The sequence below is a fragment of the Leptonychotes weddellii genome, chromosome 2, assembly GCF_054177405.1.
Source record: "Leptonychotes weddellii isolate Sample4059 chromosome 2, ASM5417740v2, whole genome shotgun sequence".
Classification (NCBI taxonomy): Eukaryota; Metazoa; Chordata; class Mammalia; order Carnivora; family Phocidae; genus Leptonychotes; species Leptonychotes weddellii.
In genome coordinates this window covers 22,531,355-22,555,428 of record NC_138370.1, presented here as the reverse complement: position 1 = coordinate 22,555,428, position 24,074 = coordinate 22,531,355, and the positions used below count along the sequence as shown (strand labels likewise).

General features: G+C 44.8%; 1 pseudogene; it reads right to left on the bottom strand.

Annotated features, from left to right (window-relative positions):
- Window positions 1-21,015: 21,015 nt before the first annotated feature.
- Window positions 21,016-22,323, bottom strand: LOC102726980 (splicing factor 3A subunit 2 pseudogene; annotated as a pseudogene).
- Window positions 22,324-24,074: the final 1,751 nt, after the last annotated feature.

The window sequence follows — 24,074 nt, the reverse complement described above, 5'->3', positions numbered from 1 at the left end:
CTTGGGATTGAGGCCCATGTTGGGCTCCCTGCTCAGTGGGGAGTCTGCTTCTCCCTCTCCCTTTGCCCCTCTCCCCCGTTCATGCTTTCTCTCTTGTTCTCTCTCAAAAAAATAAAATTAAAAAAAGATATTGCATTTCCATCCCCAATGTATTTTTGTTGTCATTGTTAATAATAACCAGGTAGAGAAGACCAGGCTTCTAACAGGAGGGGATTTGAGGGAGCCTTCTCTCTCCCTTCAGACCTCTCTGAGTTAGAGCACTAACTGTGGATTTGAAGGCAGGAAGCTCGACTTCTAGTCTCTTGCCACCACGATGGATGCTGTGTGACCTCGGGCAAGTCACTTCACCTCTCAAAGTCTTGTTTTCTTCCTCTAAAAGTAGGGCAATGGGATGATCTCTAAAAATCCCTTTCAAAGTCTTCCAGATGCTACCTGAGTTACCTGTGGGTAACCCCAAGTGTGTTAGCATGGCTGTGGTCTAACTTCACAGAACAGCCCAAGGGGTGAGCAGTTACTGTGCCAGAGGGTCTAAAGGAGATCTAGGGCAGGTGAATGGGGCAGGGGAAGCCAATAAGAAACATTACAAAGCCCCCCACTCTGGCCTGGATTGCCCGGGAATGCAATTGGAAGCAAGGGTTGTAGACTTCTCAGACATTAAGCAAGGTAAACAAACCTTTTGTCTTCTCTCATCATGTACCCTGAGAGGTAGCTCTGCTGAACATGGGCCCAGCTGCTGGTCTACGATATATTTGGAAGCCAGAGACAAAAGATTATGAAAATGAATAGTATTTCAAAAATATTCTCTAAAACGAAGCCTGTTTCTCATCCCAGCACTCTGGAAATAATACTTTGCTGTTCTAGTGACTGCAGATTTCACACCAGGAGTCATCCTGCTCAAGGAGTACTTTTCCTGGTTCCTACTGAGATTTTCACAACAGTCTGTGATGAAAAGTCTTGACAGCTGCTGTTTACATTGTAGGTGGGGAAAGGTGAACTGAAATGGAATTGTTTGTGTTTCTTCTGTCTTGCCATCAGATAGCAGTTACCTTCGGCTGAACTCCACCAGCTCAAGGACCTCCGCTTCAACCAAAACTCACTCAGGCCCCGAATGAAGGCCCATGTGGAAGGCCCAGGGGAACTTTGAGCTAAGGAGGAAGGGAGGGCACAGGTTGAGTTTCCTGGCACCTAGAACACCATCTTTGGTCCTTGCTTTGGCCTGGGAATTCATCACAATTTGAACCATGGTCGTGCCTTCTACTACTTATTATACAAGGCAAGTCTGGCAACTAGGGCTGGTCTCCCCACTTGGCAAAGGGCTCACATCCAAAGGAATCACTGGATGCCTCTCCAGGGTGTTATGAGATCCAGGCAGAATCTCCTGAGAGGAGAGTGCTCTAAGCTCAGGCCAGGGGAGTGGACTTATTCCCCAGTGTTGGGCGTTGCCCACGTGACGTGCCATCACATTTCCTCTGTTCTTGCTACTAGAGTCCTCCAGTATGTGGTCCTGGAAAGACCTTCTTGTTCTGCATTCACAGCTAATGAGCTATGCAGCACTTTCAGGGCCCAAAATAGAAAGTCCTCAGGCATGCTGCACCCTGAGGGGCCATTTTGTGCTTGAGAAGAGCCTGCTTGCTCGGATGCTGCCAGGGTGGGCTTCTCAAAGACTGGACACCTGTCAGGGGTGGGCTTCCGGGAGAGTAGTGCTGACCCTCAGCGCAGAGGGCATACGATTCTAAGTTACCACTCTGATAGTTCTAGTAATCATTTCAAATCTGCCAATTGCAGCATGATTGCTAAGCCCTGGTTTCCCCCGCCTGCCCTGACCCAATATGACAAGAAATGTTCATTGCTTTCTAAGATTAAAGAAGCTAAATACACCGATTTTAGGATTTCTGAGGGTAAGAGAGGTACTTGGATATTAACATCAGACCAAGCTATGAAGAGGAAAGAAGGGGAAAAGCTTTAAACAAACAAAAGCCTTTCTCCTGCTCTGCTAATCCACCTTGAGATTTGATGACTCATGTTTTGTTGCCTTGGTAACCATGACAGAAGGAGAGAGAGAGAGAGTGTGTGTGTGTGTGTGTGTGCGTGCGTGTGCGTGTGTGTGTGTGCATGTGTGTTGGGGGGATTCCTTTCGTACCTCCATCCTGTGCCTCATCCTGTGAGTGCTGAGAGCTGACCCTGCTTGTGCAGCCTGAGCCCGTTTGCACCTGGAATCATTTTGCTGTCACATGCTCTGACCGTGGGCTGCTTGTCATTGATCATTTTCTCTGGGTGAGCAGTTTTGATGGATGGGGCATCTGTCAGTTTGCCCAAGGGCATCTAGAACGTGATTAGAGGCTCCCGGAGCCTTTCTCAGTCCCCTCCCCGGCTCTCCTGATGGGAACTGCAGTTTGTCCCATCAGATGAGGCTGCCACAGTCTGGTCTGTCCTCCCAGTCAGTGTGGCCCTGGGTTATGACAGCCAGGTGGGCACATTTGATCAAGACTAGCCGAGGCTGCCTGTCTCAGCGCCACACTCCCCGCTGGGCAAGGATGGGCAGATGGATGTGTGGGCTCCTAGCCTGTCTTCTCTGTCTCTAAATCCAAAGAGAAACTCCTTTGATCTCTGGTTTTTCTCTGCTGCAGAGAAACAGCTACAACATGGCTTAAGGTAGACTCTCTCTCTGATTTCTCTGAAGCAGAATTTACAGTAATGGCTAAACATTCAGGTGAAATCACAGTACAGCAAATCCTTCCACACACATAATGCCTCAGCAAGCTTATATTATACTCCGGGAAGACCCTAGGATCCAACAAATCCTCTGCAATTAACGATCCTGTGCAATGACCATTTTATGTGGTTCTAGTCCAGTAACCGTTCCCAATACCATACAAAGCTCTGTACAATGAGATTTGTTAAAGGATGACTCACTTGTATCCAAGAATAAGTGGTGTTATTAAGAGCCAGCATGGAGTCATCAAGAAATCGAACACTTACAAGGAGTGTGAGCTTGAGCAAGTCTCTAACTCAATGAACCTCAGTTTACTTATTTTTAACAATAAAGATAGTAATACCTTTCAGGGTCAGAGTGAGAGTTCGAGGTGTGGGAAAGTGCCTTGTGATCTGAGACGTGACATTCCAGCAGAGGTTAATACCATTGTTTTAGACTAGATTTGAATCCCTCCCAGGACATCAGAACACTGGGCCTTGGCATTGTTTTGTCATGAGACTTGCAATGTTTTCCATTGACACTAACAAAACAAGTTTTGGAATTTTATATAAGAATCCCATGCTTTATACTTTAGGTATGCAATTTCTAGTCCCTTGGTGTCGTGCAAACAGGAGAATGAAGTTGCAAGGGCAAAGGAGATGGAATAATGACACTTCCTGCAAGCTGTTACCAATCAGTCAGTGGCATGTAAAGGTTAAGTGCAGGGGCTTACTAATCAGACAGACCTGTTGGCTTCCCTACTTCTAGTCTGACATTAGGCAAGTCACTTCTTTAGTTCTCGGTTTTCTCCTCATAAAATGACTTCTGTAAATGAGCCACAATTATGACTCATGAGTTTCGTGTGACGTTGAAGTAAGCCAATTCACACAAACTCTTAACCCACTAAATGGTACACAGTAAGTGCTCAAAAGTATCAGTTATGAATAGTTTCTATAATCTGTTTATATTGCCTAATCACTTAATGTTTCTTTCAAGTATGGAATTTAAAATCCACTCAGGTTTTATTTCATTTTGCTGTAGGTTGAAAGTATTAGAACACAGACACACAATATCATTTCTGACTTTGAAGTTGTAGTACTTAATACACATGTAATAATAATACAGTTGACCCTTGAACGACGTGGGAGTGAGGGGTGCTGACCCCCAACACAGTCAAAAATCTGTGTATAACTTTTGACTCCTCAAAAACTTTTAATAGCCTGCTGTTGACTGGAAGCCTTACAGAGAACATAAATAGTTAATTAACACATATTTTGTATGTTATATGTATTATATACTCTATATACATATATGTAATTATATATAATATATAATAAAAGAGATATGTGTATATATAAATATATATGTGTATACATACACAATTATATATGTATACATATATATGTAGATATATAATTAAATATGTATGTGTATATAATTAAAATAATTAATAATTATAATAATATACAATACATAATTATAATAAAATGTGTATGTTATACATTATTATATGTAACATACACTCTATTATATATTTATGCATAATTGCATATAATGTATGTATATAATAAAGTAAGCTAGAGAAAAAATGTTATTAGGAAAATCATAAGGAAGAGAAATACATTTATTGTACTGTACCATAGAAAATCCATGTATAAGTGGAACTGTGCAGTTCCAACCATGTTGTTTGAGGGTCAACTCTAATACGTTAGGCATCTAGCACAGTGCCTAGAACACAGTGAGTGTTTTAGAACCTGTCACAGTTTGATGAAGACATGCTGTAAAATGTCTATAATACCAGTGTGATGGTTAATTTTATATGCCAACTTGACTTGGCCACAGGGTGCCCAGATATTTGGTCAAATATCATTCTGGGTGTTTCTGTGAAGGTGTTTTTGGATGGGATTCACATTTAAATAGGAAGACTATGTAAAGCAGATTGCTCTTCCTAACGTGGGTGAGCCTCATCCAATCAGTTGAAGGTCTGAGTAGTACAAAAAAAGCTGACCTTCCCATAAAGTAAGAGGGAATCTCCTTCTGTCTGACTGCTCTTGAACTGGGACAATGGCTTTTTTCTACTTTGGGACTTGAACTGAAACATTGGCACTTCTTGGGTCTTGAGGGTGATGGCCTTTATGGTAATTACATCATCAGCTCTCCTGGTTCTCAGGTCTTCAGATTCAGACTGGAACTAAACCATCTGCTCTGCTGGGTCACCGACTTGCCAACTCACCCTACAGATCTTGAGACTTGCCCACTTCCATAATCATGTGAGCCAATTTCTTATAACAAATCTCTCTCTCTCTCTCTCTATATATATATATACACACACAAACATATAAGTATTTTACATAAATATACATACACATAAATATATATATCCTATTTTATATATACATATATATAATATAAATATATATAAATCCTCTCTTTATCTCTAAATCCTATTGGTTCTGTTTCTCTGGAGAACACTGACTACTATAAGAAGGCTCAGGAATTTGCACTGACTTTGATAAGCACTGTGGAGCCATTGATGATTACTGAGCAGTGGAGTTCCTAATAATATCTGGGCTTTAGGAAGACAATTCTAGAACAGTCTGCAGAATAGATTGAGTGGAAAGACGTCTGGCTACAGGAAGGTCATGGCTATAATGCCAGAAAAAGAACCATGGCAGCAAGAATAGAGAATGGGATCCACTGAGAAACACAGCAAAAGTGAGACCTACAGCAAGGGCTTTGAACTGACTGGAGCTGGGGCCAGAAGGGAGGAAGGAGTGAAGATGAGCATGAGGTTTCTAGGGCAGGTACTGTGGAAAGATGATGCTGGTGTGGAAATGGGGAGTCAAGGAGGGAGTGCTGGGAGTGGGAAGGCCACATGTTCATTTGGACTGCTGGGTTTGGGGGTGGGATTGGTAGAGGTGTATTCATGTGGAACTTATGGAGCTCAGAAGAGAGGGCAGGGCTTGAAGTCAGGTAAAGGGAGCCTCTGCCTCAGGATTATTGCCAAAGCCATTGGACTCTCTGTCCATATCCAGGATAGGCAGGAGAAGGCGCTCTGGGGAAAGAGTAGTCAGAGAGACCTAAGAAAAGGGAGGGTAGAGCAACACAGAGTTCAAAAAGTGGAGCATTTAGACAAGGATGAACAAGTCAAGCAGTCACTTGCTATGAGTCAGGGAGGAGTGAGCCGAGGCTGCTGGTTTTGTAATGAGGAGGCCCCCAGGAACACTGAGGTAAACTCTTTAAAAAAAAATGCAAGGGGGGCGCCTGGGTGGCTCAATCAGTTAAGCGTCTGCCTTCGGCTCAGGTCATGATCCCAGGGTCCTGGGATCGAGCCCCACATCAGGCTCCCTGCTCCGCAGGAAGCCTGCTTCTCCCTCTGCCACTCCCCCTGCTTGTGTTCCCTCTTTCGCTGTGTCTCTCTCTGTCAAATAAATAAAATCTTTAAAAAAAAAAAAATGCAAGGATGGGCAAGGGGTGAGAAGAGGGCCTGGGTCCAGACATTCATCACTTGTCCAGAAGTGGACCGAGTAAACATGCAATGGCTGTAGGTACCAGCAGCCCAGAGCAGGCCTGAGGCTTGCCAAAGACAATGCGCTCCCTTCTGGAAGCCACGCATAGAGGTGGCCATGTAATGAGAGGAGCAGGAGTGAGCAGACGTGGTCCTAACAAGCTGTGTGACTGGGGCGGTCTTCATCTTTATGTTTAGGTTCTTGTGTCTAAAATGAAATGGCCGATCCAGGTGATCTCCAAGGTGCTGTAATCGAACAAGACTATTTTACACTTAATTTCCTCCCTGTTGTAGGAAAAAAATTCAACTGATTAAAAAAGAAAGACATCAAAAACAAAACCCCACCACATCCCTTAACAGATTTTCCCCTCTGGTTTCCTACCGCAGCTTAAGTCAATATCTGGTCTTGGTGAAGTCACCACGCTGCTCTGTTTCAAAATCTTTTAAGACAGAGGAGGGAGAGGTGAGAGGAAGGACAATGTGCCTCTTGCCTTTCCTCCTAGTGATTTCATTTGGAGGAAAGGCTGTTGTAGTTTGTGGGGGCGGGGAGGATAATTTTGACTTGATCCTCATCTCATTATAATTCTGCAGGTCATCTAGAAGAGGTATTATTTTCCATATTTCATAGTTGATAAAACTGACACCTCTCTACACTCACACAATTAATTAAACATTTATGGAGAACCTCCTATGTTCAACTTCCAGGGAAACAAAGATGACTAAGACATTAGCTGTGTGATCTAGAGCAAATGACTTCACCAATCTGGCTTCAGTTTTATCCTCTTTATTTTTATTTTTATTTTTTAAAAGATTTTATTTATTTATTTATTTGAGAGAGAGTGAGAGAGAAACAGCATGAGAGGGGATAGGGTCAGAGGGAGAAGCAGGCTCTCTGCCGAGCTGGGAGCCCGATGTGGGACTCGATCCCAGGATTCCGGGATCATGACCTGAGCCGAAGGCAGTCGCTTAACCAACTGAGCCACCCAGGCGCCCAGTTTTATCCTCTTTAAAAAAAGGGCGATTCCACTCTCTGATTCACTAGGTTCTTACATTTCACACATGTTCGAATTTCATGTCTAGGTCTCTTCATGCTCCTGCTTTATCACATGGGAACACTGGAGGCTTTGCCTGGGCTCTGAATAAGTCTAGGATGTGTGAGCCTCTAGATGCAGAGATTTTGGGCAAAAGTGACGCACCTGTTTTCTCGGGCACATGTCATTAGAGAGTTGGCTGTGGAAATGATTTCTGAGATCTTGGAGAGGAGGGAGACATAGGAGAGGATATTAGGATTCCCATCAGATTGTTTACTGGGGGAATTACTTTAAAGCCAGCACCAGCTTCAGCCCAGCATGCTTACTGTTTGGAACATTCTTTAACATATTTTCAGCATACTTCTCCCACACGGGACAGCAGGTCATTGTTCAGTCAGTTTCCCCAATCCGTCCTTGTTATTTTAATCCTTATAGTTGTGAATGATCAGTAGCGGAGGATAAATTAGATTAAAAAGATAAAATGATCAATGTCAATATCCATGTGCCCATTTGTGTGCAAGTTTATGAACTTGATTGGCTGTGAAACCATTAGAGTATCCTGCAGACTACTTTGCCAGGGTAGTGGAGGGCTCGGAGCAGGGGCTGTAGAACCAGATGGTAGGGCTTCCAATCTGGCTCTAACACTCTCTAGGTATGCATCGCGGTGATGGCTTCGCCTCTTTGTGCCTTGGTTTCCTAGCTGTAGAATGGAGAGAATAATAGTACCTGCTTCACAGGGTTATTTTGAGAACAAAGTGTTATAATTCATGTAAAGTGCTTAGAGCAGTGCCTGGCACACAGTAAAAACTTAAAATATGAACTGCTAATCAGTTCTTATTATTTATAGGCAATTAGCTCAGTCTCACACAATGTCTCCACACTGGCTCTTGGAGGGTCCGTAATTCTGATTGTAATTCAGCCTTCCTTAGAATAACCTGAGAGCTTGACATCAATTTCCTTAGACATTTCAGGGCAAATAGTTATTATCTCTTTTTATTAATGAAACACTTGGAATGAAAAATTAAGTGTCAGTTTGTTCCAAGTTCCCTTGTACCTCCATAACTCAGATGGTGGTAGAATCCAGAACCTGCACTGACCTAACTCATCTTATTGTCAACCATGTTGGCTGCAGGTGCAAGGGGAGTTTCTCATCATGGTCAGAGGATCCTATTCTACCCCTTGAAACACAGCTGGTCTTTTCAGCTAAAGGGCCTTGGAAGCTTGGGAATGAGGCCTGCAAGTAAAATACACCTAATACTTGTTTGAGTCTCACCAGTGAGATCAGCTATGAGAGAAGAGCAGAAGCTCCTTCTCTGCGAAAAATGAGATGAGGGGGAGAAGGAACAAAAAGATAAACAAAAAGTGAAGAATCTAAGTTTGTTCAAAAAGACAAAGAAAAGTGAAGAATCTAAAAATTCAGTATTGTGAAGAGTCATCACTGGGCCTAGAGATGACTAAAGTACCAAAGATTTTAACCATTCATTTATATTCATCTATCTTTTTTTCCCCCCTAAACTCCCAACAAAAGGAATTTGAATTGGAAAAGATGTAGGAAGACTTGCTGGCTATTTTCAATACAGAAAACACTGCACTTAAAACACAGCTCACGTTATAATATTTGAAGGGCTCTGATGTAGAAGAATTTGCTTGTCTGTAATGCATCCAAAGGAGTGCAGTAATACGAAGAGAAACACGCTATAAAAATACATTTCAGCATTTGATAAAGTGGAAATTTCTAGTGGTCTGAAAGTCAAAAGAAAAGAGGTGGGTTGTCTCTTGACGAAGATTGCAGTCCCTGGAGAGGTTTCCCCCAAGTAGGGTTACCACTTCATGTAGAGGGGGTTGAGTTTTAAAGGTCATCTAAAAATTAATAAGGAAATAGGCGCCTCTCAAAATAGTGAACATTCTCTCTGTGGTGTCTTCAACCAAAATATCCGTGGTACGAGGATGTGGAGAAAGGGAACCATTGTGCACTGTGGGTGGGAATGCAAACTGGTGTAGCCACTATGGAAAACAGTATGGAGGTTCCTCAAAATATTAGAAGTAGAACTACCCTAGAATCCAGCGATCTCACTTTTAGGTATACATCCAAAGGAGATGAAAACAGGATATCAAAAGGGTATCTGCACTCCCATGTCCATTACAGCATTATTCACTATAGCCAAGACATGGAAACAACCTAAGTGTCTGTCAGTGGATGAAAAGAAGTCACACACACACACACACACACACACACACTGAAATATTGTTCAGCTTTGAGAAAGAAAGAAATTCTGCCATTTGCAACAACATGGAAGGATCTTGAGGGCATAATGCGAAGTGAAACAAGCCAGTGAAAGACAAAACATAACATGGTATCCCTTATATGGGGAATCTAAAAAAACAGTCCAACTCAGAAACAGTAGAAAAGTGGTTGAATCGGCTGGGGGTTGGGGGAAATAAGGAAATATTTACTAATAGGTTGGTAAATGGTACAGACTTTCAGCTATATGATGAATAAAGTGTGAGGATCTAATGAATAACATGGTGACTATAGTTGATAATCTTGTTTAATTGAAATTTGCTAAAAGAGTAGAATGTAAATATTCTCACCAAAATGAAAAAAAAATGTAAATATGTGAGGTGGTAGATGTGTTAAGGAACTCAATAGAGGGACTCTTTTCACAGTGTCTACATACATTAAATCACCATGGTGTACGCTTTCAATATCTTATAATTGTCAAATTATCTTACAAATTGTCAAATATCTTACAGTTTATCAATTATACCTCAATAAAGCTGAAAAAATATCTGTCATAAAATTTTCAAGTTGCCCAAACACCTAGTTCATGACAGTAATCATTGGGAATCCTTAAAGGGGGTTGGCGGTGGGGGGTGGGACAGGGAGATTGGTTTTAGGGTTGGAGTTAATCATCTGTGAGGGGATCAGTTCAAAGGATGTTCATCCAGCACATAGTATGTTCCAAGTACAGGGCTGGACGGTGAGGGAAATAAAGTGGTATAAGGCCCAGCCAGTAGCCTCAAAGGATCTTATGGTTAGTGGGGACATGGGGAATTGAGAGGTCAAGCCCCACTCCCCTTGTTTCTAATATGGTAATATTGAAGAATTACTTGCCAGAAGGCTGGGAGTTAGAGGAAGAGATGGGAAGAGAATCTGGGATTAGAGATGAGGCGACAGGAAACAGAGAGTCACAGGGAGTAAAGAGATGGGCCAGGGGTGAGGGCTGACATCAGCTGCCCTGGTTCATGGACAGATTAGGTCCACCAGGCCCGATTCTGACTTTGAGAGGAAGGCACATCACATCCACCCTCTCTCCTGCTGGTGCCAAGGCCCAGGCCCTTTGGGGCAGCAGCTGATAGGGGGCATCGAACCCTCCTTCTGCAGTCCCCCACTTCCTTTGAGAAAGCTGAGGCTCTAGAGAGGGTGAGCTTGTGTCCGCAACTTGGCTTGTACCAATAGTCCTTGCCTTTTCTGTGCTTGAGCTGCATGAGGCCATTTCGTGTCCCATTTAGCAAGCCTGGAACACTCTTTGATTTGGTAGATGATAGCATAAGTCATCTGGCCTGTGAGGGTGGGTGAAATCTCATCTGATTCAGAGATCCTTTCGTGACTTCCTTCAGAACCGTCTGCCTCATCGTATCTCCAAAAATAAAAATAGAAAGGGTTAGATCCCTATTCCTCTCCTATTTGTTGGGGGCTGCCGTGATTGAGTGATGGCTTTACCAGCAAAATATTGAGGCAGGCAGTTTGTTCCTTTTTTTTAAAAAAATAAATTTTTAATTAACATATAATGTATTATTTTTTTCAGGGGTACAGGTCTGTGATTCATCAGTCTTACATAACACCCAGCACTAACCACAACACATACCCTCCCCAATGTTCCCTTTTAATCAGAATCTAGAAAAGGCAGCATCTCACCATGGAGCATGAATAATGTTAGTGATCAATTCATTATTTGCCATTTTCTCATTTGTCCACTAGTTTTTAGAAGGCAGTGACAGTGTCTTATTCAGATTTGGATATCCAGTTAGTAGCCTCCGATAATTTTTTATATTTTATAATTTTTCTGTGCCTTCAGCGACTGTGGAGTCCCCAGCTTGCTTGTTCCCAGCTCTGTCCACATTTCAGCCATCACAGAATGAGGGACATAATGTCACAGAAATGTATTATTTCAGTTCCCCTTGGCCCGAAGGTGTGTGCAAGATGAGAACCCGCAGAGAAAGTAGAGTGTGAGGAGTTTTGAAAACCTGAGGAAGTGGATAAGAAAAGGAAGGATTCAGGAGAAGATGAGGGAATAGGTCAGGGACGCTAGCACTAACCAAAAGAAGTAGTAGTGTTCTCAGCACGCGGTGCCATGTGCTATTAAGGAACTCTGTAGCGCATGCTCGAGTGCACACACATACATACACACACACACAGAGAGAGAGAGAAGGTCCATGCCGTGGTGTGCCACAGCAGGCTTGAACAGACTTGGAAGAGCTGATTGTTAGATTTTCAAGGATTTTGCGAGTCTGTTGACATCACGTTGGTAGCTTGAAATTGGGAGAATTTCTACCACAGAAATTGGCTAAGGCTACAAACCAGGACCCTTCCCACCCAGAGCCAATTGTCAAGCATTTACCAGCATCCCACTGAGATACGCCCTCAAACTCTGGTGCTAAGAGGAGTGAATGAAAGCATTAAGTACCAGTGTCTACATTATCCCGAATGGCTGATGTGTCCTCAGTCGTGAGTCTTGTCCGTTCTGATGGGGCGGGGGAGGGGCGGGAGCTCTAGCTTCTCCTCGTGCCCAGTGGGTTGCTGACCTTTTCAGTATTGGGGGGTTTGATTGGCTGACTCAGCAGAGGCTCGCCCTGGCACCAGAGTGGAAGAATGGTGGCCAGTCAAAACATAAACTGTGGAAAAGGTCAGCCAGGCACAAAGGGGCTCTTATTGGTTACGAGATACTGTAGATTAGGTATCCAGTTGCATTCCCGTAATGACATTTTGAAGGGAAAATGACACAAGAACCCACTCTGAGGTCATTTCATAGAATGTGGAATGCTTTTTAACTGAATTAGAATGAGCCCCAGAGGACAGGCCCAAGCCCACACGGTCAAGGTGTTGGCGGGGGGAACGCCCCAAGGTGGCTGAGATGAAAGGCCCTTCTCATCACAGCTCTCAGTGCAGCCCCGTCCCGCTCTGCCTAACCTTGGTGTTGTCGGCAGAGTCTTCTTGGGGATCCTGCCCGAAAAAGAGAGGAGTCGAGACTGTAGCAGCTGCTTTCTGCACGTCCACAGGGCAGGAACCCACCTTTCCCACTGCTGGGGGCCATGGACCATGTCGCTGGCACCCAGCTCTTCTCCTGGGGCAAGGACCGGGGTGGAGGGGGCATGCCGGTGGAGAGGCAGGAAGATCCAGGGAGAATGCCCAATTTGGAGTCCATTCTTTCATTATAAGCTGTTGGGGACTGTCTAAGATGCCTCCTCAGCTGGACCTCGATTGAAGAATGACTGCTTGAATAGGGCCCGGAGAAGGAGGACCGTCCTGCACGTTAACACTGTAATTGATTCGGGGCAGCAGGGATGTGTCAGGTAAGGACAGGAGCAGGGCAAACCAAAGAAGCAAGACAGATTAGATAGGAGAAGGGAGCAGTCTATTGTTTCTCCAGGGAGGGGAGAAGAACTATTTGAATGGTATCAATCCACTTACTGGCGTTGGTGTTTTCTGAATCTCAGCGATTTCAAGCACTCACGATTTTTGCCACCTCTCCTTTCCACCTGTTTCATTATCTATTTAATATATGTCTTTAAAATAACTCACCTTTTAAAAAAAAAAAGCACCTCAGCCTCATGTTAAAAATCGTATCCTTAAAATCATGGATTTGATATGTCACTTCTATTTTTTTTTCTAATACGCATTACTATAAACACATGACTATTAGAATAGACTCTTCATTCATCAGCCCCTAAAGTCACTGGTCCGGCACTGTACTTAGAGCACCTTGATGAGAATCCGGTCATCCCTTCACTCAGAATGAAGCCATACAGGATTTGGATTCCCGTCATTCATCACTGCCTCCCCCTCACTCACTTGTCAAAGCTCTCATTTGGCACCAGATGCATTTTTTCCCTCTTGAAAGCCCTCAAGCGCAACACGAATGGGAATTAGAACGTCTGTTCTCTGTTAGATCAGGCGTTGGTTTGGGCGGTTTGCTTCGTTATTAGGAATGACGTCATTGTCCATCTAATGTAATACAAGGTGCTCCTCTTAAAACAGTCTTTTGTGGAGATTGTTCTAGAGTAAGACATTTCCCTCCATCTAAAGCATTTTGGGTCAAGAATTAAAGTTCAATACAATTAAGGAAGAAAAATACCAAGAAGTAATATGTGTTTTCATGTCATCTTTCTTTCTTTGTCTGTGTTCTGGCCTTTGCCTCTTTTTTCATGCCAGATTTCTTGTATGTTCCTAACTCTTTTTTTTAAAGATTTTATCCATTTATTTGAGAGAGAGAGAGAATGAGAGCAAGAGCCTGAGTGGTAGGAGGGAAAGAAGGAGAGGGAGAAGCAGGCTTCCCGCGGAGCAGGGAGCCCGATGCGGGGCTCGATCCCAGGAGCCTGGGATCATGACCTGAGCCGAAGGCAGACGATTAGCTGACTGAGCCACCCAGGCGCCCCTATGTTCCTAACTCTTGACCCCTTTTATGTTCTGTCTTCTCTTTATTCCAATCCAAATTATGAATCTGGTTTTCATTTTTAAAAAAAATTCATAACAAGGCACATTTCCTTGTTAGAAGCTTAAGCCCGATATGCATTTTTGTTGGCAGCACAAACGACTTTTGGAAGAGGGCTTTACGAAACATTTCCTAAACATGAACACTGTCCAACAGTTCTTAATGGTTGGCTTGGCTGCTTGATTGGATTATATTTCCACTAGGGGGCACTCTTCCCTTTATGTGTCAAAAACTCTATTGCAGTAGTAACAGTAGAAATGTGGGTTCCTTTTTGGGAATCGGTGCCACTGAACACAAATTTGGGGAAGAGAACATGAAGGATGTGAAGCTGCTTGCAAAGAAAACACTTGCTTTTAGCAGCAAATTCACACCATCGTAGACATAATGTTAACAGTGGAGCTGAGGGGGAGCCGTGTCATTCCTAATGTAGTGACTTTCGCGAGATCCTTTTCTATTCCAGCGGTCAGCTAGCAGGTTTCGTTCCCTAAATTGAAACCAGAGCCCTTGGCTCCTTCTCAGTAGTATCCCAAAGTACTGCCCAGACCTATGATCTTTATAAGATGAATCCCAGGTTTGTTTTCATTTGTTTTCAGCAGGTGAGATCTCAGCCAATACTTTCTCCTGACCCCACACGGCAGGGACCCAGGCGCAGGGAGGTGGAGCGCTTTGTCTTAACCATAAAGCTCTTAGCGGGAGCAACAAGAACATCTTCTGAAACAGGGTGTCAAATTTCTTCCGGCCTTATCCTCGGTCTTCCATGGAAGTGCCCTCTTCCAGCTTTCAATGGTGTCTTTGGTCAACAGGATTTTGTCTTTTTCTGACCTGGCAGGGCTCACTATACCTGAAGCCTTGTAATATTTTACTACGGACATTGGGTTACAGTAGTTTACAGCTACCTGAGGTTATTATGAATTTTTCTTTAATAACCAAGATCCTAAGTTCTAACTGATGACTTTCTAGGGCCCTAGAAAAATAAGTCATAGTGAATAGGAGATAATATAGACGAATGAGAGGGACCGTCCCAGCATCCAAAGAGTCAGGTTTTAGTCCTAGCTACACCTTCAAGAATGAGTTACTTTGGAACAAATTGCTTAATTTTCTGGCCTTCGTTTCCTTTTCTGTAAGATCTAGCTAGTGGCAGAGCAATGTTTAGTGAGCCAGAGACTTTAGGTGAATTATCCTACTCCTCAAAATAGCCCTCTGAGGTACAATTATCATCCCTACTTTACAGAAAAGGTAACTGAGACTCAGACAGGCCAAGTAATTTGCCCAAGAACCTAGAAATTGTGCCTGGATCGCCTTGTTTTGGAAGCCTTTAGTTAAGCCCAGAAGGAGGTCTTCACTCAATAAATTTGCACTCAGAAACTTCTACATGCTCAGCAGGTCTTGCTGGCTCTAAAACGTGACATGCTCATTTCCAGCCCCACAAAGAATGTGAAAAGGAAATGGTTCGAGGAAAACGGCATGATACTTGAGTGGCAGTGCAGTGTTCTCAGGGGACACGAGTTCACGTCCTCTCTGTCCCACGCACTGTGCGTGATAAGCAGGTCACTTCACCTCTCGGGGCTGTTTCCTGAAGTGAAACATGAGGGGTTGAGAGAAACTCCAGCCTTAGGTCCTCTGGTGCTCTGTTCCCTGGCCGGCTGGACTGAAATGCGAATCCCTTCTCCTGGCTCTGGGTGCTGCCCCAGGATCTCCAGTCCTCACGCGCCCTACTCCCAGTCTTTCCAGTCCGGAGTTCCAGAGGATTTTCTTCCTTCTTCCTGCCCTTCAGTTCCCCTACTGGGGAGGCCGTGTCCTGAGGCTCCATCGCGCGGGGCTCTGGCTCCTACGGGTGCAGCTGGCAAAGCAGAGGAGACGAATCGAATCTTGCACAGCTTGCTCAGGAATTCAGGACGACTGGCTCACGGCCTGTGTTCACCGAGGCGGAGCCAGGTGCGCAGGAGCAGAATTCTGAACCCGCCCAGTTTAATCAAGTCAAGACAATGGAGCTTAGGGACGGTGTCCCATTGAGGCTCTGAAGATCCCGCTGCTGCTGTCAGCCTTTTCATCAAAATGATTGAAAATGTATTTCTAAAGAGAATTGAGGGGCCCTGTCTAAATCACACTGCTGTATTGGCCTTAATGTCCTGTTGTAAGTGCCTCAGCCTCTGGTCCATAGTTGCTTCTCAATAGACTGCTATTACCGCTGATAGCCACAACTGGATGAATAAACAGAAAAGAAGTTCCTATTTCATGAGAGAGGGGAAAAAAAAAAGAAGAAGCGCATTCAAACCAAGACAGAATGAAAATTGCTCTTGTTCAGCAACTTCACAAATCCTGCTTTCCTTTTCTGCTGGAAATGAAGCTGAGTTTAAAAGCTTATCTTGGTTTGACTTTCTTCCCCCCTCCAACCAAAATAGAATAGCTGTTTAGCTTGAAAATTCATAGGAGCCCTTGTCAACTGGTTAACACACACACACACACACACACACACTCCTTAATATCCTCATATAAAATCTCAATCACCAGAAGTGGACAAGAAAAAAACTCCAAGGCTCCAACAGATAATTGAGCAAAGGATATAAACAGATGATTCATAAAGGAGGAAATGCAAATGACAAAAAAATCATATGAAAAAATATTCAACATGCAAATAATAACAGAAGTCCAAACGGCAACGACAATGAGATACTGTGGCTGCTCATCAAATTAGTATTTAAAAAAAACTATAATAAACCAGTCCTTGCTTTTGGGTAATGGGTTTCTGGACAATATGTATGAAATCCAAATATATTTAAAAAAAAAACCCTTAACAATAGCCTCACATGCTTTAAGGGGCAACTTTGAGCTGAGAGCTAATATTGTTGAGCTCTCTGGGAACAGAACGTTCCTTTGAGCTCCCTCTCTGCCATCATACTCTGCTTCCCCCTGCCCCCCGCATCAATACTGCTATCTCTGAAGTGGACCCCAAGATCCAGAGGCCCAGTCCTAGCTTTGTTGTGAAGCCTGTGCAAACCCACCATTCTCTTTATTTTCTAAACTCCCCTTTGGAAAAAATTTTATCCAGATTCTTAAATTCCATAATTCTCCCATAATATTGTTTTTCTTTGCCCCAAACTCCGAGGTCTTCATTAATAAACAGGCAGAACAATAATGAGAATTAGACCTAGAATGTTCTTAAAAGCATTCAATCCTGACGGTGACTTTACAATGGAAGAGTGGGGTTCACAACATCCTGAAGAGGGGGATCTGAGCTCTTTGCACTGTAGACGTTTTTCTTTGGAAAATATCCACATGGCACCTGCTAGCTGTCCTTGTTAGAAGACTTATATACTTGACCACTGGGCTTTGCAGGTTAGAACCATAGCCTCCCAAGTGTGTAACTTAGAATGATCCACTTGGGTGGGAGAAAAATGTATTCCAGATTTCTGCTCTTTACTTCGTCTTGTCCCTTTTAAATTTCCAGTGTTAATACTGTTCTAATGTAAAGGTTGGTATAGCAGTTTATTGGGGAAGTATGATCAAAATCGTTTTGCTGGTAAGATATTGTTATCAGAAAGTTCCGAGACAACTGGAGTAGAGAGGGGTGATAATGCGTCTGAGCTTCTGCAATTTGGGAAGTAGGGCCTTTAGAGTTAAGGGAGGAGGCGAGGCAGGCTGTGGTCCTAGAGAGTGACCAGCAGAGCTCCTGGTAGAGGACAGAGCATGCACTGCTACTGAAGTAACTAGAATGTTCAACTGGATCACGAGGACATGTTGGCTGGGAGAGGCTCCAATAATTTGAAAGGCCGTCTTGCCAGAGAAGCCCATTTGTGGTTTCTCAGGTCGTGTGTAAACACCACAGGCCCAAGATTCCAGGAATCACCTCACTGTGGCATTGCCAAGCCGAGGGTTTCATTGAGATGGGGCCAGTTGGGAGTCAATGGTAGGGAAGCCAAAACCAGCTAAGGGGTGTGGAAATGAAAATATCCAAGCAACCTAGCTGAGATCCAAGCACGGGCAAGTGACCTAGAGTCGTTAGCAGGCTCGTCGGAGTAAAAGCGGGTGTCACCAGGGGCCTGGAGGCAAATCCCTATGTCAGATCGAGATGCATATGGTGGAGAAGCGAGAGTCAGAAGCCGATACTTGGAATGCTCTTAAGGAGTCTTGGCCCCGCTAAGCTAGGTATTAGGGAAGATCCCATGGCATGATTCTGAGCCTCTTTTATGTTTGTTTCCCTTAAGGACCACAGACTGAGCAATCTGATAACAAGTTCAAGCCTTTATTCCTAGGAGAACTATGGGGACACAAGTACAGACACTACAGCTCAAATGTATAATTTCTGCTGGCTAAGCAACCCCAGATCACTTTCCAATTATTTCTGAGGGTCCCCCCCAGCTCCCCTCCTGGGGCCAGTATAAGTACTCTCACGTGCTACTGCTCTGGCCTCCTGGTGGCAATTCAGCACCCCAAAACCCATCTTGGGAGAGACCACCATTCCAATTTCAGTATCTCTTAATGGAGATGAAGTGTGCAGTGGGAAGGGCTGAACTTCACCCTTAAGGATAGTGCACACACACAAAAAGTTGACAGCCAAATGGAAATCAAACTGTCAGCATTATTAATGAGTGGGGGGGGGCAGTCAACGAACCTCTGATGTCTAGGGAGGGCTGTCTGGGGAAGCTTGGGCGGAGAAGGTGGCTTGGACCTAAGGACAAAGGGGACTCCTTCAGCTTCTCTAATTGCAGACGTTGAGCCTGCCTGTCCATCTGGTCGGTAGCCTACCTGAGCACAGGGGCAATGCCCGGGGCAGGTACAGAGCCCAGCACTCTGCTATGGATGTAGAAACCTGCTAGATGCTAAGTCATAGCCCATTTCAGGGTAGAGCTGAAGCTCTCACATCTGCTCGAGCACACTAGAATTTGAAGGAAGAGATAAATTGAATTTAGAGCTGATTTCCTTTAAAAATATTTATAGGAACCACAGGCATACCTTGTTTCATTGCACTTTGCAGATACTGCATTTTTTCCAAATCAAAGGTTTGTGGCAAAGCTGCATCAAGCAAGTCTATCGGCATTATTTTTCCACCAGCATTGGCTCATTTTGTGTCTCTGTGTCACATTTTGGGAATTCTTGCAATCTATTAAATTTTTTCATAATGGTTGTATTTGTCATGGTGACCTCTGATCACTGATCTTTGAGGTTATTATTGTAATGTTGTTTTCATACCTCCTAACACAGCATCCCCTTTATAGCCTGTGGATCAATCATTTCGACTGTCAGGTCTTACTATTTAAGAAATACATTGGGGAGCCCTCATAGCCAGTCTGAAGAGTACAGGACTGAGTGTACCTGTCTTGCAGACACATCCAGCTGGGGCGCCCCCCCCACTGCTGTGGTCCTTTGCCCTGTGGGCCTGGAGTGAGGGTGCAGCCCAGAGATTGCCCACTGGTTCCTCTCTCCTCCCTTCAGACTCCCCCACCCCCCGCACCACCCCAGCCTGAAGGTGGCTGAGCCAAGGCTCAGAGAACAATAGTTTCAGCTCCCACTCCAAGTGGTGAATTCATCTTAGTAGTTTTGGAACAGGCCTTGGAGATTTACACTTGGAGATTAAGGACACTTCAGAGAGAGAAGTTGCATAGTTCCCCTAAAGCCAGCTTGACAGCATAATTTTTAGGAATCAAGAATCAACATTGGGTTATTTCTTAAGATTTAGCCTTGAAAGTCCACTTGGATGTGACATAGCCATGTGCGCACTTGAACATGGAAATGGTCTTCTCCCATCAAGGAGATCTCCCTCTTCAGCTAAATCAACAGAAGTGGTTGGGAGAAGTAGGGACTCCCTGTCTGACCAAACTCAGCCAGGCAAATTCAGTCAGTCTTTTTGAGCAAGGAGTAGAGCTGTGCAAGGGGGGCCTGATCACCCCTTTCTGCTCGCACCACCACTGAGTAGCCACCTCCAGGACGGCTGCCCACTCGTGCCTGTACAAGGGCATGAGACAGTGAGTGAGAGCTGAAATCCTGCCAGGCTTCACTCCTCAAGCCGAGTTTATTGGTGTTTGGCTGTGTCTCTGACTCCGAAGATGTGGCTCCTTTTTTCTATGTTGTAACAAGGCACCTCGTATGGGCTGGGGGCAATTCTGACTGCCCCACTACCATATCCCAGTCCTCCCTCAGAGGGATTGAAGAGTCTCATGAACAGATTAGATTTACTGTAAAAGATGAAATATTTGACCCAAATTGAAATTAATTTCATAGGTAAAGCTCAAAATGTTACTATGGATATGAATTATGTTTGTATGTATTTATACATGTATGTACATATAGTATAGTTATGTGGATACACATTTCTTTTTTTTTTTAAAGATTTTATTTATTTATTTGAGAGAGAGAATGAGAGAGAGAGAGCACATGAGAGGGGTGAGGGTCAGAAGGAGAAGCAGACTCCCTGCTGAGCAGGGAGCCCGATGCGGGACTCGATCCCGGGACTCCAAGATCACGACCTGAGCCGAAGGCAGTCGCTTAACCAACTGAGCCACCCAGGCGCCCTGGATACACATTTCTATGTATCAGAAGTTAGCACAACTTAAACTTAGTAAATATTTAAAATAAAACTATTTTGGGTATCAGAAAAAGAAAGAAATACACTTTGTAAGGCTAGCGCTGCCGTCGTGATTCCTCTGATGGATCTGGACAGAGTAGATTGAAAACCTTCTGGGAAGGATTCATCATTGTACATGCTATTGAGAACATTTGTGATGCATGGGAAGAGGTCAAAATATCAACATGAACAGGAGTTTGGAAGAAATTGATTCTAATCCTTCTGGATGACTTTGGGGGGTTCATGACTTCAGGGGAGGAAGCAACTACAGATGTGGTAGAAATAGCAAGAGAACAAGAATTAGAAGTGGAGCCTGAAGACGGGACTGAATTGCTGCAAGCTCATGATCAAACTTGAACGGATGAGGGTTGCCTCTTATGCATGAGCCAAGAAAGATTTTTTTTTTTTTTGCAAGCTGGGCCTCAGGGGAGGTGTTTAATGAGCAGTGCGGACACTACACAGCCCGGTACAAAAGCACCAAACTCAGCTCTGAAGGAGAACACAAGAAAACACACCAGACTTGCCTGGAGAAGGAGCTGCCTTTCAGTTGGCTGGGGGAGGGGGAGGAATGTTCCCAGGGCCTTTGGAGGGCAGTGGGGGCCTCAGCATCGGGGGGGCATAGGAGTTGGGGGATGTACCCCAGGATTTGAGGGGTGAACCCTAGGAGGCTGGGGGTGGACCCCAGGAGCTGGAGGATGGACCCCAGGAGCCTGTGGGTGGACCCCAGGAGGCTGGGGGTGGATCCCTGGGGCTGGTGGGTGTACCCCTGGGGCCTGGGGGTGAACCCCAGCACATGTGGGAGGATGGACACCCAGAGCAGGTGGGTGGACCCCAGATGTTGGTGGGTGGACCCCTGGTGCCGGGGGGTGGACACCGGGAGCTGGCGGGGAGGGGGGGCAGCTGGGGAGGGCCCGGAGGCCCTGAGGGTGCAGGCCCACTGGGCAGCATGGGTGGCAGAGGCAGGCCTCCCAGTGGTGGTGGGGGCAAAGACTCTGGCAGAGGCGGCCGGGGCGGGGGCAGACCATTCATGGGGGGGTGGGGGTCCCTTAACCCCAGGAGGCCCAGCAGGGAGGCTCGGCGGGGCTGGTGGCTTCTCCATCTTGAAGTGAAACTGCAGGAAAAACTGCTTGGTTTCCCGATTCCAGTGAGTCCAGAACTTGCCTTTGGCCTCATCGATCTCCCTGCTTGGCATCTTGAAGGCGATGGTCTCATAGGGCTCGGCGGCCGTGAGCAGGTACTGCCAGGGATGGTCAGGAGGCTCGATCCTCTGCTCATAGGCGGACATGAAGTGGTGGCGGGGCATGATGCCCTCGGCTATCTCAGGGTAGTCAATCTGGAAGAGGAGGCTCTGCTGGCCCATCTCCGTGTCCCTCTGCTTGGTCACTTTGTAGTCTGGGTGGCCAATCTTCACAAACTTCTTCACCTCCACCTTGACCTTTTCTGGCCCTGGCTGGGCGGGGGCCTCCTTGGCCTCCTTGGCGGCTCGCCTGGCCAAGTTGGTCTGATGCTTCTTCCCTTGGGTATGTGCCAGGTAGCTCCCCTCATTGTTGTGCAGGGTCAGACACAGCTTGCACTCGTACGAGCCCAGATGGTTCTTCATGAAATATGGGTCCTTGTTGATGTCGATGGTCTCCAGGGCCAGGTGCCGGAGGCGCTCCCTGCGGTCTCGGTAGCTCTCGGAGGAGGAGGAGGCCACGCCTCCACTCCCGGTCTTAGCCCCGGGGGGATGCTGGAAGTCCATGGTGAGGGCGTTGGGGCTTTACCACACTGGTAGAGAGACCCCGCGCTCCTCCTCACTCCGCGCCCGCCGCTGCCACGAATTAAGAAAGTGTTTTGTTGAGACAAAATCTACTCCTGGTGAAGAGGTTGTGAAGATTGTTAAAATGACAACAAAGGATTTAGAATATGACATAAACTCAGTTGATAAAGCAGCAGCAGCGTTTGAGAGGATTGACTCCAATTTTGGAAGAAGCTCTACTGTGGGTAAAACACTATTAAATAGCATCACATGCTACAGAGAAATCATTTATGAAAGGGAGAGTTAATCAATGAGGCAGACTTCATCATTGTCTTATTTTAGGAAATTACCACGGCCACCCCACCTTCAGCACCACCCTGTTGGGTCAACAGCCATCAACCTCAAAGCAGGACCTTCCATCAGCAAAAAGATAATGAAGCGCTGAAAGCTCAGATGATGGTTGGCATTTTTTAGCCATCGAGTGTTTTTAAATAAAGATAAGTACATTATCATTTTAGATATAATGCTATTGCACACCTAATAGACTATGGTATGGTGTAAGCATAACTTTTATATGCACTGGGAAACCAAAAAGCTTCATTGGGCTTGCTTTATTGCAGTGGTCTGGGGCCAAACCCACAATATCTCTGAGGTATGCCCATGTAAAATTTCCTAATTGTCTGGAAATGTTCATTTTGTTCAGTTTTGCTTTCGTTAAATTCTAATTTGAGATCATTGTAATTGTAATGCGATTGTAAGAAATACAGAGAGGATCTTTGTACTTCTCCCCAGTTCCCCCAATGGTAACGCCTTGCCGAACAATCACAGTATTTCATTCCAGAGCATTGACGATGATACCATCAAGATACAGGATATTTCTACCACTGTGAGGGTCCCTCATGGTTCCCTTTATAGGCACATCCTCTTCCTTCCTGCCCCCACCCCTTCCTTAATCCCTGCAACCACTGTCTCAACCTCTATAATTTTTCATTTCAAAAATGTTATCTAACTTGCGGCTAGTAGATAAATAAGTCCTAGAGAGCTAATGCACAGTAATGTGAATATAGACAACAATATTGAATTTTAATTGTCAAACGTACTAAGAGACTAGACCTGAATTATTCCCACTACCAAAAAGAAATGATAATTATGTGACGTGATAGAGGTACTATTACTTCAATGGCGATCATACTACAATATATAAATGTGTCATAGCAACATACTGTACAACTTAAATTTACACAGTGTTATAAATCAAATATAGTTCAGTTAAAAATGTAAAAAAAGAGGGGCGCCTGGGTGGCTCAGTCGTTAAGCGTCTGCCTTCGGCTCAGGTCATGATCCCGGGGTCCTGGGATCGAGCCCCGCATCGGGTTCCCTGCTCGGCGGGAAGCCTGCTTCTCCCTCTCCCACTCCCCCTGCTTGTGTTCCCTCTCTCGCTGTGTCTCTCTCTGTCAAATAAGTAAATAAAATCTTTAAAAAAAAGAAATAAAAATGTAAAAAAAGAGAAGGTTACATAAATGGAATTATACAGTATATAACCTTTCAGGATCGCCTTTTTACTAACAGCATCACTCTCTCAAGATTCATCCAGGTTGTTGTGTGTATCAATAGTTGGTTCATTTTCATTGTTGAGTAGTATTCCATGGTATGGGCCCACCACAGTTTAACTCTTCACCTGTGGAAGGACACCCAGGTTGTTTCCAGTTTTGGACTTGTGCAGTGATGCTATAAACATTAGTGTATAGTTTTTCATGTGAACATAAGTCTTCACTTCTCTAGGATAAATGTCCAGGAGGGGAATTTTGGGGATATGTGACAATTGCATGC